The 16,591-nt window shown below is 35.0% G+C and overlaps 1 long non-coding RNA gene across 1 annotated transcript in view; it reads left to right on the top strand.

The window, feature by feature from the left end:
* Positions 1–11,734, top strand: part of LOC105854571 — a 103,788-nt gene extending 92,054 nt beyond the window's left edge. Inside the window, exon 3 of the long non-coding RNA XR_001146205.1 lies at positions 8,514–11,734. This is a non-coding gene — a long non-coding RNA (uncharacterized LOC105854571). The remainder of the gene's footprint in view (positions 1–8,513) is intronic.
* The last annotated feature ends 4,857 nt before the right edge of the window (positions 11,735–16,591 follow it).

Raw genomic sequence — 16,591 nt, 5'->3', positions numbered from 1 at the left:
ATCTTTTTGAATCAGTGTTTTTGTGTCTTTTGGGTAGATACCTAGGAGTGGGATTGCTGGGTGGTAGGGAAGCTCCATGTTAAGCAGTTTGAGGAGCCTCCAGTTTTCCATAATGCTTGTACTAGTTTGCATTGTGGGAGAGTTCCTTTTTCTCCATATTCTTGCCAACATTTGTTATTGCTAGTTGTTTTAATATTTGCCATTCTCTCTGGGGTGAGGTGGTATCTCATTGTGGTTTTAATAAGCATCTCCCTTATTACGAGTGATTTTGAACATTTTTTCATGTTTGTTAGCCATCTGCATTTCCTCTTTGGACAAGTGTCTTTTTAGCTCTTATGCCCATTTTTTTTTAAAGATTTTATTTATTTATTGATATGGAACTGGGGTACAGACCATAGATGCAGAGGGTGAGAGGACTCACCAGAGACAGAGTGGGGAGCAGAACAGGCAGATCGAGGAAGTACACTGTTGAGGGGAGCAGCGGGTGGGTCAGGAGAGGTCTGCCTCGCCATGTGAACTTCTCCGGGGCAGGCAGGAATCGAACTCATGCGGAAGTGGCTTAAGCTTAGTAGTGCAGTGCTTTAACCTGCTGCGCCACCAGGGAGGGCCCTTCTGCCCATTTTTTGATGGGGTTGTTTAATTTTGTTGAGTTTCGTCAGTTCTCCATATATTTTTTGTGATCGGTCCTTTATCACTAGTTTTGTGTGAGAAAGTTTTTCCCCAGTCAGTGGGCTGTCTGTTTTTTGCAATGTCTCTTTTGCTGTACAGAAGCTCTTTAACTTGATGTAGTCCCATCTATTTATCCTTGCCTTCACTATTGTGGCATTGGGTGCTCTATCTTCAAAGATGTCGATGAAGTGTATGTCGTGCAGTGTTTGGCCCATCTTTGCTTCCAGTTATTTTATGGTTTCTGTTCTTATGTCTAGGTCTTTAATCCACTTTGAGTTGATTTTTGTGTATGGAGTGAGGTAGTGATCTAGTTTCACTTTTTTGCATGTAGCTTCCCAATTTTCCCAGCACCATTTGCTGAACAAGCATTCTTTGCTCTATTGTATCTTCTTTGTTCCTTTGTCAAAAATTCACTGTCCATAAACCTGTGGGTTTATATCTGGGTTTTCTATCCAAATCCACTGGTCTGTATGTCTGTTCATGTTTCAGTATCATGCATTTTTGAATATAATGGCTTTGTAGTATAGCTTGAAGTTTGGGAATGTGATGTTTACATTCTCTTCTTAGTCATGAGAGTTTTGGCTATTCAAGGTCTTTTATTGTTCCGTATATATCTCATCAATATTTTTTCTATTTCTTTGAAGAATGTCTTTGAGACTTTTATTGGGATGATGTTAAATCTGTATATTGCTTTTGGCAGTATGGCCATTTTGATGATATTAATTCTGATCCATGAGCAGTGAATGTCTTTTCCAGTTCATGGTGTCTTCTTGATTTTCTTTTAACAGTGTTTTGTAATTTTCTTTGTAAAGGTCTTTTACCTCTTTTGTTAGGTTGACTCCCAGGTATTTGATTCTTTTTGTTTTAATTGAAAAAGGGATGCTTTTTAAAAGTTCTGCTTCTTCTGATTGGTTGTTTATGTATATGAAAGCCTCTGACTTTTGTGTGTGTTGATTTTATATCCTGCTACCTTGCTAAACTGGTTGATGGTTTTGATTAATTTCTCTTTGGAGTTTTTTTTTTTTTAGGGTTTTCTATGTAAATTAACATGTCATCTACAAATAAGGACAGTTTTATTTCTTCTTTCCCTATTTGGATTCCATGTATGTCTTTTTCCCGTCTTTTTGCTCTGGCTAGAACTTCCAATGTTGTGTTGAAGAGCAGTGGCGATAGTGGACACCCTTGTCTTGTTCCTGATCTCAAAGGAAAGACCTTCCGCTTTTCTCTGTTGATAACATTGGCTGTGGGTTTGTCATATGTGGCTTTTATCATGTTGAGGTATGTTCTTCTATTTCATGGATTTCGAGGGCCTTAAACATAAATCGGTGTTGAACTTTGTCAAATGCTTTCTCCACATCTATTGATATGATTATGTGGTTTTAATTTTTCTGTCAGTTGATGTGATGGATTACATTAATTGATTTTCTGATGTTGAACCATTCTTGTGCTCCTGGGATAAAGCCCACTTGGTCGTGGTGTATTATTCTTTTAATGCATTGTTGGATTCTGTTAGCTAAGATTTTGTTGAGGATTTTTGCATCGGTGTTCATTAGGCACATTGGCCTGAAGTTTTCTTTTTTGTGTTTTCTTTGTTAGGTTTTGGTATTAGTGTGATGTTGGCTTCGGAGAAAGTATTTGGTAGTTTTCCTTCTTTTTTGATTTTTTGAATGAGTCTGTGTAGAGTAGGTACTAGTTCTTTACTAATTGTTTGGTAAAATTAATTTGTAAATCCATCTGGTCCTGGGCTTTTATTTCTGGGAGGGTTTTGATTACTTCTTCAGTTTCCTTGCTTGTCATTGGCCTGTTCAGTTGTTCTATCTCTTCTTTATCTAGATTTGGGTGGTTATAGGAATTTGCCCATTTCTTCTAAATTTTTGAGCTTGTTTGCATATAGCTGTTCTTAGTATTCTCTGATTATTCTTTTGATTTCTGCTGGATCTGTTGTGATTTCTCCTCTTTTGTTTATGATCCTGTTTATTTATGCTTTCTCTTGTTTTTTCTTTGTGAGGCTGGCTAGTGGCCTATCTATCTTATTTTTTTGAAGAACTAACTTTTGGTTTCATTGATTTTTGGGGGGGGGATTTTTTTTCTAACATCCATTTCATTTATTTCTGATTTGACTTTTATTATTTCCTGTCTTCTACTGCCTTTTGGGTTATTTTGTTGTTCTTTTTCCAGTTCTTTAAGGTGGGAGACTAGGTTGTTTCTTTGAGTTATTTCTTGTTTCTTTACATGAGTCTGTATTGCTATATATTTTCCTCTTATAACTGCTTTTAACATGTCCCATAAGTTTTGGAGACTTGTGTCCTCATTGTCATTCTTCTCCAGGTATTTTTTAATTTCTTCTTTGATCTCATTGATCCAATGGTCCTCCAGTAGTATGGATTTCATTCTCCACGTGGTAGGTGGGTTTCTTGTCTTCCTCACATGGTTTATTTCTAGTTGATTCCTTCATGGTCAGAGAATATAATTGGTATGATTTTGATCTTAGTGGTATCTATTGGCATTTGTCTTATGATCCAGTATGTGGTCAGTCCTTAGGAATGATCCTAGTTGATTTGAGAAAAATGTGTACTCAGTTTTTTTGGGGGTGAGTATTCCATAGATGTCGTTAGACCCATGTTGTCTAGGTCCATGTTCAGAGCTTTAGTGTCTTTGCTTATTTTTTATCTTGTTGATCTGTCCATTGTTGAGAGTGGCGTGTTGAAGTCTCCTACTATGTATGTATTTTCTCTGATATACGTTTTCATAAATGACAATAGTTTCCTGATATTAGTGCCCCTTCATTTGGTGCATATGATGATTGTAATGTCTTCTTGTTGTACTTTCCTCTTAATTATAATGCCATGGCCTTCTGTCTCTCTCTCTTTTTTTAAAAAAAAAGATTTATTTATTCATACAGATCTGGGGTACAGGCCAGAGATGCGGAGGGTGAGAGGATTCACCAGAGACAGAGTGGGGAGCAGAACAGGCAGATCGATGAAGTACACTGCTGAGGGGAGCAGCAGAGGTCTGCCACGCCATGTGGATCTCCTCCAGGGCAGGTGGGGATGGAACTCATGCAGAAGTGGCTTAAGCTTCTTAGTGCAGTGCTTTACCCCGCTGTGCCACCAGGGAGGGCCCCTTCTATGTGTCTTTTAACCTTTTTTAGTTTGAAGTCTATTTGATCTGATAGAAGTATAGCTGTTCCTGCCTTCTTTTTTGGTCCATTTGCTTGTAGGGTTGTTCTCCACCCTTTTGTTTTTAATCTGTTTTTATCTTTTGTAGTTAGATGTGTTTTCTGTATGCAACAGAACGTTGGGTTCTGTTTTTTAATCCATTCTGCCAGTCTGTATCTTGTTATTGATTTATGTTTAAGCCATTTACATTTGGGGATAGCATTGATATACTGGCACCTACATTTGCCATTTTAGTCCTTTTGTTTTTTTATTCCTTATTTTGAACTGTTCTTGTTCATTTATCTGTTGTATTTGGTTTGAGGGTTTCTTGTAGTATTTTTTTGGAGTGGGGTTTAGTCATGACGAAATTTTGGAGTTTCTGTTTGTCTGAAAATGTCATATTCGTTCTTTGTAGAGGAAGGAGAGCTTCGCAGGTTATAGTATTCTTGTTTGGCATTTAATACTTTGGAGTTTGTTGAGTATGTCCCTCCACTCTCTTCTTGCCCATAGTGTTTCTTCAGAGAAGTCTGATGTTAGCCTGCTCAGTTTCCCTTTATAGGTTATTTGTTTCTTCTCTTGTCATTCTCATTCCCTTTCTTTGTCTTGTATTCTTGGTAGTTATACTATCATGTGTCTTGCTGTATTTCTACTGTCATCATGGTAGTTTGGTGTTCTTGCTTCTTGGATGTCTACTTTTATCTCCTTCATTTTAGGGAAGTTCTCTTCCATTATCTCTTCGAATATTTTCTCGATTTCTTCCCTTTTCTCTTCACCTTCTGGAATACCTATAACTCTGATATTTTCTTTCCTAATGGTTTCAGATAGGTCTTGATGTGTTTCTTCATTCTTTTTCCTTCTTTCTTTTTCTTTTTTAATTCTCTTTTTTTCTGTGTCTTCGAGGGTGCTGATTCGTTCTTCCATTTCATCTATTCTGTTTTTATTACTTTCACCAGCATTCTTTATCTACTCTAGTGACCTTTTCATCGTCTGCTTTTTTTCTATTTCCTTTTTTTAAGGTCTCATTTTGTTTTTCAGTTCATTGATCACTTGTCTCATATCTTTTTTTTTCTTTTTCATTTCTTTCATTCATTTCCTAATTTGCATTTTTCAATTCCTTGATGTCTTACCTCATCATTTTTTCCTTCTCATCTTCTTTTTGTTTGTTTATCACAATGATTCTGATTTATTTATCTGGTAGGCTGAGCAGTTCTTCTATTTCTTTGGTGCTTTTTGGTGATGATCTTTTTGTGGTGAATTTTTCCCCTTTGGACTTGCTTGGGTATTTATTTGTCTTCTTTTCCCTGTCATGTATTTTCTAATACTTTCTACTTGCTGAGATACGGTATTGCTATTATTGACCAGCATTCTGCTGGATGTTGTTTCTAGGGTGGCCGTGGGACTCCAGACACTTCACTTTTGGAGGATATTCTGAGTTGTGCTTTGTTTCAATTTCTCCTGCTTTTGGCAGCCCCCACTGTGTGAAATTGTGTCTGTATCTCAGCCATTATGTCAGGGGTCTCTTGTGGTGTTTGGCTTCTTCCAGTAACACCTTGAGTCCTTTTCTCTGGAAGATACCTGCTGATTTTGTAGTCTCTGATGTCCCAGTTTCCCTCTATGCTTAGATGTGTCCATGGAGTAGGGGCGCATTAGAAGTGTTCTAGGTCTCCCTATAGCTGGGCCTGTGATTGAGTTGGTCACTGGTTTTGTTTACTTTGAGTACTGTGAAACTTTCTAGCTCACAAGTTTCAGGTTTCTGTGAGTTGAGTTGTCTCTCCTTATCTCTAGGGCAGGCTGAAGGGAAGCATGCCTCTTTCTAAGGCCCATCCTAGTGCCTGGACATCAGGAAACTCTGGGTCCTAGCACCTGGGTGCCTGGGCAATCCTGGATCTGGACTGCAGCCTTTCCCTGCAGTTTAGATTCCACACACCCAGCTCCTTATCTCCAGGGCTGGCTGAGGGGGGAAGGGAAGCAAGTTTCCTAGTGACTAGGTACCTTGGCAAGCTCCTTGGTCCTAGAACCTGGGCACATGGGTGATCCGCAATCTGGATGCACCATTTCCCTTCAACTTGAATTCCACTCACCCAGTTGAGCTGTCTCTCCTTATATCCAGGGTAGGCTGAGGGGGTAAGGGAAGCAAGTCTCCTTCTAGTGGCTGGGCGATTCCGGGTCCTAGCATCTGAGCACCTAGGCAATCTGGGATGGGGCTGCAGCCTTTCCCTGAAGCTTGGATTTCACAAACTCAACTGAGCTGTCTCTCCCTATCTCCAGGGCAGGCTGAGGGGGGAAGGGAAGAAAGTCTCCTTCTGGCACCTTGGTTCTCCTGGGTCAGATTGGAGTTCCCCTATCAGAACTCCCCAAATGCCAATTCTCCCTCAGTTATCTTCCTTCAGGAAGTCCAGTGTGAGTCCGGGGTGTTCTCATTTGGGCTGAAAGTCACAGTATGTAAGTCCACAGACCATTTTTCCATCTTATATTCCTGTGGGAGTTTGGACGTAGTGATTTTGGCATCTTCACTTTGCCTCCATCTTGCCAGAACCACCAGTTGATACTTTTTTATGGAATTTACCCAGCAACATTTTCCTTTTCCTGATGGAAACTTTACTTCATTGTTATAGTAAGATTACATTTTATTTGTTCACTGTTGTTTATCATCCACAAATGAATAAAACATACGGTATTTGTCTTTTTCTTATTTATTTCACTTAGTATAAACCCTACTAGGTCAAGCTATCTTACTGCAAATGACAGGATATCATCTTTGTTTTTTGCTGAATAGTATTCCAGTGTCTGTGTGCTGGTTCCTATATATTATGTCTTCTTCATTCAATTATCTATTTATGGCCTCTACAGTCCCCCCCAACTCTTGGATATTGTGAATGATGTTGCAATGAACAATGCATTGCATATAGTTCTTCAGGTTAGCGTGTTCACATTTTCAAGTCTATAACCAGAAGTGGGATAGCTGGATCTTGAGTATTTCCATTTTTATTTATTTTTTTTTGATGAATCTCCATACTGCTTTCCATAATGACTGCAATAATTTCTATTCCCATCAACAGTGTTGAAGTGTTCCCTTGCTTCCACATCCTTTCCAACATATACAAATAAATGACCAGTAATTGTTGCTCATTTGGTTTACTTATTAATCATGGAAATATAATTCAATATCTGATACCATCTTTAGCTCATGTATTTACAGCAACCAAATATGCAGTGTAATTGGCAATGTAATTTTTTAGTATTTTAGCAGTATCAGAAATTAAAGGTATATATACTCTTTGATGTATATTTCACTCACGGAAATTGTGGAAATATTCCTATGTAGAAATAACTATGCATAACTTATAGTAATGAAAAAAATTGCAAAGATACATTTTAAAATTAAAGTGATTAAATTATTCTCTCATATAATGTTATGGCAAAGTCAAGTTCTGGATAGATATATCTTTTTTAAAAAAGATTATTTATGCATAGAGAACTGGGGTACAGGTCAGAGATGCAGGGATGGTGAGAGGATTCACCAGAGACAGAGTGGGGAACAGAACAGGCTGACTGACGATGTACACTGCTGAAGGGAGCAGCAGGCGGTTCAGGAGAGGTCTGTTGTGCCATATGGGTCACCTCCGAGGACAGAAATTGAACTTGTGCTGAAGTGGCTTTAGCTTCTTAGTGCTACATTTACGCACTGTGCTACCAGGGAGGGCCCTGGATAGATATATTTTTGACATAAAAATCATTAATAGCACACCTTCAGTGGATTAAACAAATTGCAAGATAATATGCATGCTATTATGTATTATTTAGAAAAGATTTATTTATTTATGTATATAAGAGTTGGGGTGTAGTCCAAAGGTGCAGGAGGGTAAGAGGATTCTTCAGAGACAAAGTGGGAAACAAAATGGTGGATCTTCTGAAATACACTGGTGAGGAGAGCAGTGGTTGAAACAGGAGAGGTCTGCCACACCATTTATGTTTGCTCCCTGCTGCAGTGGTTCTAGATAGCTTCATAGTGCTGTGATTTAGTCCCTTTTACCACCAGGGAGGCCCTATTATGTACATTATATTCAAAATTACTGATTTAAAACTTTATATTACTATCAGTACTATGTGTGTATCTATTTAGATACATAAAATTTTTTAGAAAGAACTTATATAATTATGTTTCTTTCTGGAGATATGAAGACTGGGAAGTCAGAAGTTTTTTGGCAAGCGTAGTTTTTTCTGTGCTTTTGGATTATATACAGTTCAGTTATATTCATGTATCATTTGTGTTAGTAAGTAAATATAGGTTTTATAAAAAATATGAGAATATGTTGAGTATTAGTGGGGACAGAATAAGCTCAGTGGATCAATTTGAAGCTTAGAAAACCAAGAAACACAGAATTATGTATATCCTCAATTCCTTCTCTGGGAAAGCTACCAACTGTGATAGAAAAATATAGTCTTGATATATTACAGATAAATCTTCATTATGTAGACAAATATATCAGGTGTAAAATTAGATACTGTTATAAACATTCTATAAACTTGGGTTTAATGCTTTCAAAGGAATATTCAAATTATTTTGCTTCCATTGTTCAAAGAAGGGAATGTGGTAGTGTTATCTTTTCAACAGGCATATCTGATTCTTATAATTTGCATCTCTCAATATATATTATTAAATTGTCATCTACTTATATCTTTCAGTGTTATGATGTAATCAGCATAAACTCAACTCCTGAATTTGGATGAATTCTGGAACATGACCAAGATCAGGCTATAGACCTCTAAGATAGAAAGCCTTGGCCTGGATGATTGAGAACTCACCAAATCAAATGCTGTCTTTGAAATGGTTCTTCAGCAGTTAATAAGTGTTTTCTTTTTATGACACTGAGTCCTTGTTGTATAATTTTGAAATCCTATAAATCCCTTAAGGGCCCAATAAAATTTGTCTTATTGTTGTTATATAGATGACTACTATCTAGTAACTTGTAAATTTTTAGTAAATATGTCAGAGTTACTCCAAATATAAAATATTATAAAAATTGTTAAAATATTATTTTCTTCCTATAAATGGCCATCCATTCAATGTTTTGTGAAAATATCACGAAAGTCAGAGCATGAGGTGCAAAAATTGAAAAAATGTTAAGTCTTAGCATATTTTCTTCACTTTTCTGTAAATTTTCTATGGTATCTGTCACCTTTCTGTTTTTGTAAATTTTTAATCGAGGTATTATCGGTTTACTTCATTGTTAGGATTTGGGAAATACAGGATCCCCATTTTCAGATGTAGTTACCATATCTCACCTACCATAAAAGCACTCATTCATCTGTAGCTATTCTATCTATTGATAGCTATCTTTTTATTCCTTAACTATTTTCCTGGTCAAGATGTTTGGTGTACTTGCTATTTGTAATTTTCTACTTTGCTTCTAATATATTCAGTTATAAATAAAGTATCTTAATTTAAAGCATTATAAATATAATGGTAAAATAACATAAGAATGGGATAAATTCAGGTGGCAATTTACTTTTTCATATAGTTCATGAACTGTTCAGATATTAGAGAAAAATAGTTAAGTTGGGAGATCTTTACACTGACTAATATAGTAAAGATACAGTAATTCAAACAGTATGTTACTGGCATGAACATATAAAACCTAGGAAAGGACACTGAGCTCCATAAGAAGTTAAAGGTAGTGTTTAAAATTTGTGAAGTTTTATTTATTAAATTGAAAGAACATTTGATTAACCATATGGGTAAAATGTTAGACCTCTCCTTTCAAAACAAATTTAAATGAAAGACATCAAATTATTAAAACTTATTAGAAGTGAACCTTGCGATTATATTATTGTGGAATGGGCAAAATCTTGAGTTAATACCTACAATATAGCAAGCACTATACCAAGTAATGGGAACATAATGATAAGTAAGATAGCAGCAATCTCTGTTGACGTAGCTTACAATATAACAGAAAGGGCAGATAATTAAATGTGCTAGAAGTCATAGCTGGATTTACATGCTCAAATGCCCACAGATATCTCTCCTTATTTCTTAGTTCAGCTTTCCTTCCCTTTATTTTCAGTCAGGTTGTCTTTATATTGAGAAAGATGGCACTCTAGTACCGTCAGGATTATATTATACTGAGCTCACCAATTCAAAAGAGAGGTCTTTTTTTCACCTTTCAATATCAATAGCTAAAAAACAAACAAACAAACAAACATTATTTGGCCCCATTTGGATCATATAACAATTTATGGATGGGTCACAATCCACCAGTTGGCTGTTCTGATTGACCAGTGTAAGATTATATATCCACCACTATGGAGAGGAAGATGAGGCTCCTTGATTGATTTACTGGGGGTGGGGGTGGAGGGAGGAATGCCCAAAAAAAGGGATATAGGGCAGGTTAAAAAGTAACAAATACCCACTCTGAAACTGAAGAATTATGAATAGCAATTAAACAGAAAGAAAGAGGGTGTCAATCAGACAGAACTATAATATGAAAGCCCAAAGGGGAGAAAGTTTCCCCATTAGACAAATTAAATGACAATTCAGCTAAAATAGAAAGCAAATTAAGTTACAGGAGATCACGCAGAAAAAAATAGGTAAAGGACATCACAACAAAAGATGTCAATCAGATTATACAGTGTAGTCTTTATATAAAAATAATTTTTAGTACAGAAAAATGTGCACAAGATAAAACTTACCATTTTTATCATTTTTAAAGTTTCAGTAGCTTTGGTACATTCACATATCCCAATACACAGCCATCAGCACCATCCATCTCTAGAACTTATTCATCTTCTCTAACTAGAATTCTACCCTTTAAACAATAACTCTATATATTTCTTAATTTTCCCACCCCCTGAATACCACAATTCTGCAAGCTTAACTACTCAAATACCTGATATTAGTGGAATCATATAATCTTTTAGCTTATTTCACTTAGCATAATATGTTCAAGTTTCTTCTGTGTTATAGCTTGATATCAGAATTTCCTTTTTATGATTGTACATAGAATTTACTACATAAACTGTTTTTAAGTATACATTTCAGTATATAAACATTATGTCAATCAACCTACATAACTCTTTTCATCCTGCAAAACTAAAATTTTCACACATCAACTCCTTATTTCTTTCTCTCATTCCTCTAGCCTCTGGCAGATATTTCTCCACTTATTGTTGCTAAGAGTTTGACTATTCTAGATACCTCATATGTATAGAATCATAAAATATTCGTCTCTTTATGATTGATAGTATTTCACTTAGCATAATGTTCTCAAGCTTTATCTATACTGTAGCAAGTGGCAAAATTTCATTCCACATATATTTTAAGGACTTCAGGCTTTTTGATGGTGAAAACAAATTTATCTATCAGAAGCATTGTTTGTTCATTGTAAATTAACATCATATTTAAAATAACATTATAAAAGAGAAATGACAATTTTTCTCCTACCCCCCACAGTGACAACAAAACAATTTGAGTTAGTTAACTTTTAGCCCAACTCAAGGTCAAGTGTTTTTCACAACTCAGTGTTGCAAAAGTAAGCTTATAGGCAATATTATTCATTTCTTCAGCAGTGTACAAAGTAATTTGCAATTGAAAAATTTTCAGTCAGGTAATGTTTAAAGTTTGGTGGTTATTTGCAGTTAGCTAAATTTTAAAATGATGGAGTCTATCTTGCTAGTCTTTTTTTTTTTTTGGGGGTGGGGGTAAACTGCCAAATAACCTCATGTCAATTCATAATTGATAAATTATAGCTTATCTCCAAAATGTCTATATAATTTTGCATTCCTTGATTGCCCGGTAATGCTGGTAAGAAACAAGAATGTTACCAATGTTTGTACTGTAAAGAATGCCATAAAATATTCCAACTGATGTGCCACTAAAACTCACATTCCCTTTTCCAAAAGGTGAATAAGACAGTAACACATAAATCTAGAGGATGAGTAAAAATACTCAGTTTGGTGATAGTAATAATTTACTTCAAATTCTTCACATGCATCGCCATCATCATTATCAGGGTGACACATTTGTTAAAAATTAACAAATCTGCACTGACCCCATTATAATCACCAAAATTCCGTGGTTTACATTAGGATTCAGTCTTGGTGTTTTATATTCATGGGTTAGGCAAATGTGTTAAATGTACTTGTTATTGTAATACGTAAAAATATTTTCACTCTACCCCTACCCACTTCCAACTATTGACTACCACTGGTGTTTTTACTGTCTCCATAATTTTGTCTTTTTCCAAATACAAAGAGGAAGTCATGCAGTATGTAGTTTATTCAGATTGGCTTCTTTCACCTGTTAATATGCATTTAATATTCCATGTCTTTTCATGGCTTTATTGCTCATTTCTTTTAGTGCTGAATAGTATTCCATTGTATGGATTACTACAACTTATAAATACATTCACCTACTAAAAGGATGTCTTAGAAACTTCCAAGTATTGGCATTTATGAATAAAGCTACTATAAACATTGTTGTCCAGATCTTCGTGTGGGTATAAGTTTTCAAATCCTTTAGGCAAAACCAAGGAGTGCAATTGTTGGGCTGTAGGGTAAAAATAAGTTGGTTTAGTTTTATGAGAAATCACTGGAATGTCTTCCAAAGTGGTTGTATCATTTTGTATTCTAACCAGAAATGAATAAGAGTTCCTGTTGCAGCATATTCTAGAATAATTTGCTATTGTCGGTGCTTCATATTTTGGTTCACCCTAATAAACATAAAGAGACTGCTATTTGTATTTTGAATTTACATTTCCCTGATGACATGAGATATGGGGTATTTTTTCATATGCTTCTTTACCATATGTGTGTCATTTTTGGTGATGTGGCTTTGACTAATTCTGTAACTGGATTTTCTTTCTGTTGAATTTAAAGAATCTCTGTATATCTTGAATAAGTCCTGTATTAGATCTCTGTTTTAAAAATAATTCCTCTGCAGTTTGTAATGTGTCTCCTCATTTTCATATTGTCTTGCAGAGCAAAAGTTCTTTTAAATTTTGATGAAGCTCAACTGTCATTTATTTCTTTAATGGATCATTCCTTTGGTATTGTATCTAAAATGTCATTGGCAAACACAAGGTTTTCTAGGTTTTCTCCCAGGAGTTTTACTCCTAGGAGTTTTACAGCCTACCATTTTATGTTTAGATCTGTGATTTGCTTTGGGTTCATTTTTGAAAGGGTGCAAGACCTGAATCAGGAATTTATTTTTCCTGCTCGTACCATTTGTGGAAGATGACCATCTTATTTCACTGTACTGCCTTGGCTCTTTTGTCAAAGATCACTTGTCTATATTTATATTGGTCTAAGTCTTAGCCCTCTACTTTATTTAATTGATCTGTTTGTCTGTTATTTTGCTGATACTGTCCTGTCCTGATTAATGCTGTTTTATAGTAAATGTTGAAGTTGGATTACATCAGTCTGCAACTTTATTCTTGAACATTATACTGACTAGGTCTTTTCCCTCTTCAAAGAAATTTTTAGTATGTCAACATCAACAATATATTTTGCTGGAATTTTGATTGGGATTGCATCAAATCTGTAGATCAAACTGGGAAGAATTGACATCTTGACAAGATGGTGACTTAACATCCATAAACAGGGAATATCTATTCACTTATTTAATGTTTTGATTATGTTCATCAGAGCTTTACTTTATCCTTATAATAGATTTTGTAACTATTTTGTTAGATTTATACTTAAGCATTTAATTTTTGGTGCTATGTAAATGGTTTTGTAATTTTACTTTATTTTTTGTGCATTAAATTGCATTTTACTAATTTTGCCTAATACTTCTTAATAAAAAATAATCCGACTTTATAAAAAGATTTGTTTTTAAAAAGATGTATATAGTGATTTATTAGACAAGAATCTTATGCGAAATCTGGGCAGCAGTATTGAAAAGGGTCATGGTGTAGACTTGAATTAGAAAATGTACTTAGAGGTTTTCCTGGGATATTCTAAAATGCAAGAAGAATACTCATGAAAATACACTTTTTTATTACAAATATGATCAAAAGGATTTTGAAAAATAATTACTCTCAAACTTCTAAATAAAATATGGTGAGTTTTAATTGTTGCCTTGGGATAACAAATATGTCCAATATGGGCTAATAAAAATGACCAATGGGGTAAGTTTTTATTTAATATTTTTTTCTCTCTGCATGCTGTAGTGGGGAGTAAAAGATTGTCCACAGTGATTAACCATTGATAATCCTCAAAATGTTTACCCCTAACTCTAGACAAGAAGATATTTCTTAATACGAAATAATTATTTTAGTTCTTGTGTGCTAATGAAGAGTGACGTGAATTTATACAAAGAAAAAACAGACAAAAATATTTTGTATTTTATAGATACATTTTTTTTACATTATTCTTCGTTTTGTACATTTTTTCATCTCAGATGTAATCCCCGTGGATTTATCACCACTTCACCCATGTGCCTTCACCAAAGTACCCTGTGCTCTTCCCACCCCAGTTTTGATCTTGTTCCCCTCTCCTCCCCCATAGAATGCCTCTGGTTTATAGTTGGTAGTTGATGTTCTTTTTTACTTTATTACAATTAGTATATATTTATATCTATATAGATATAGAGAGTAATTTTTTTTTCCTGATCCCTTAAACTCCTATGAGTGAAGCCATCTGCTAATTTTCTTTTTCTTTCTGGCTTATTTAACTGAGTATAATCCCTTCAGCTCCACCTAAACTGCTACAAATGACATGAGTTAATCTTTTTGATTGCTGAGCAATATTCCACAGTATATATACCACTTCTTAACCCAGTCCTCTACTTTTAGGCATTTGGGTTGAACCCACATCTTTCCTATTATAAATAGGGCAGCAGTAAACATAGAGGTGCAGGTAATTTTTTGAGTTACTGTTTTTATGGTTTTTTTTTTGTGTGTGTGTGTAGGTAGCTAGGAGTGGAATTGCAGGATCATATGGAGCTCCCTTTTTAGCAGTTTGATAAAGCTCTACACAGCTTTACATAGTGGTTGCACCAATTTGCATTCCCACCAGCATTGTAGGGGAGTTCATTTTCCTCTACATTCTAACCAACATTTATTGTTGCTTGTTTTTTAATATGTGGCATTCTCACTTGTGTGAAGTATCTCATTGTGGTTTTGCGTTTCCCTTATTACAAGTGATGCTGAACATTTTTTCACATGCCAGTTGGCTGTCTGCATTTCCTCTTTGGAGATGTGTCTCTGTAGCTCCTCTGCCCATTTTTTTTTTTTTTTGATGGGGTTGTTCACTTTATATTTGTTGAATTTTATCATCTCTTTATATATCTTTGTGATCAGTCCTTTATCATTTGTATTATGTGTGCAAATTTTCTACCAATCAGTGGGGTGTCTTTGTTTTATATAGTGTCTCTTTTGCTGTACAGATCTTGTCAATTTGATGTAGTCCCAGTTGTATATCCTTTTTTCATGATCCTTGCTTTTAGTGATATATCAAAGGTGTATGTAGTGTAGTGTTTTTACCAATATTTTATTCTATATATTTTATGGCTTCAGGACTCATCTCTAGGTCTTTAATCCATTTTGAGTGGGTTTGTGTGTGTGTGTGTGTGTGTGTATGGTGTACAGTAATCTACTTCATTTTTTTGCACATAGCCAAAAAAAAAAAAAAAGATTTACAAAGAAAAATTTAAAAGGCACTCCAAGAAATATAAGATGCAATGAGGAAAAGAAATGTAAGAATCATAGGTGTCCCACAGAACAAAAAGAGAATAGGGAGGTAAAACACTGTTCAAGGAGATAATTGAAGAGAATTTCTCAAACATAAAGAAGGAAATGGAGCCAAAATAACACCAAACTAGTACAATGAAAAGAAAGCCACAGAAAGACATATAATACTAAATTTTTCAAAGGTCCAACACAGGGAAAAACTAATGAAGCTGACAAGGAGGAAGAATCAGATAACATACAATGGAAAACCAATCAGTATGACATCAGACTTCTCTTAATAAACACTATAGGCACAGAGAGAATGAAAGGACATACTCAAAAAACCCCAAGTCAATAAATTCCAACTAAGAATAATCTACACAACAAAGGTCTTTTACCTCTGTGATTGAAAAATAAAAACTTTCCATGGCAAAATTTCAAGAAATTCATCATTACTAAAACCCCACTACAAAAAATACTAACTGGAAGGGATTAAGAAGGACAACAAGGTAAGGAATAGAACCACACACACACACACACACACAATGACAAATACAGATAGCAGTATAGTAATAATAACTGAATATAAATGCTGTAAACTTAAAAATAGAGTCACAGGCCGGATATAAAAACAGAACACAAACTTTTGCTCTCTACATAAAACACACAAAAGATAAACATAGATTGAAAGTAAAAATACAAATCAACCTTACAAGCAAATACAGGCAATACTCATATCAGACAACATAGACTTCAAAGTAAAGTTATAAAGAAAAACAGACAATAAATTTTGATTAAGGAAACAATACTTCAGGAAGCCATAAAAATTGTCAATATATACTCACCAAACAGAGAAGCACCAGAAATAGTCAGACATTTATTATAATCTCTGAAAACAGACATTAGAGAAAATGGATATGTAGTAGCAGACTTCAACACATTACTCTCAACATCTGATTAATCAACAAGACTAAAAATAGGCAAGGACTCTAGAGCTTTTTATTTTTATTTTAAGATTTATTTATATGTGCATACAAAACTGGGGTACAGGCCTGAGGTGCAGGGTCGGTGGGAGGATTCACCAGAGACAAAGTG

The sequence above is a fragment of the Condylura cristata genome, unplaced genomic scaffold (assembly GCF_000260355.1).
Source record: "Condylura cristata isolate star-nosed mole 26May11 unplaced genomic scaffold, ConCri1.0 scaffold00059, whole genome shotgun sequence".
Classification (NCBI taxonomy): Eukaryota; Metazoa; Chordata; class Mammalia; order Eulipotyphla; family Talpidae; genus Condylura; species Condylura cristata.
Note: the sequence above shows the minus strand (reverse complement) of the source record. Positions and strands in the feature narration are given on the sequence as shown.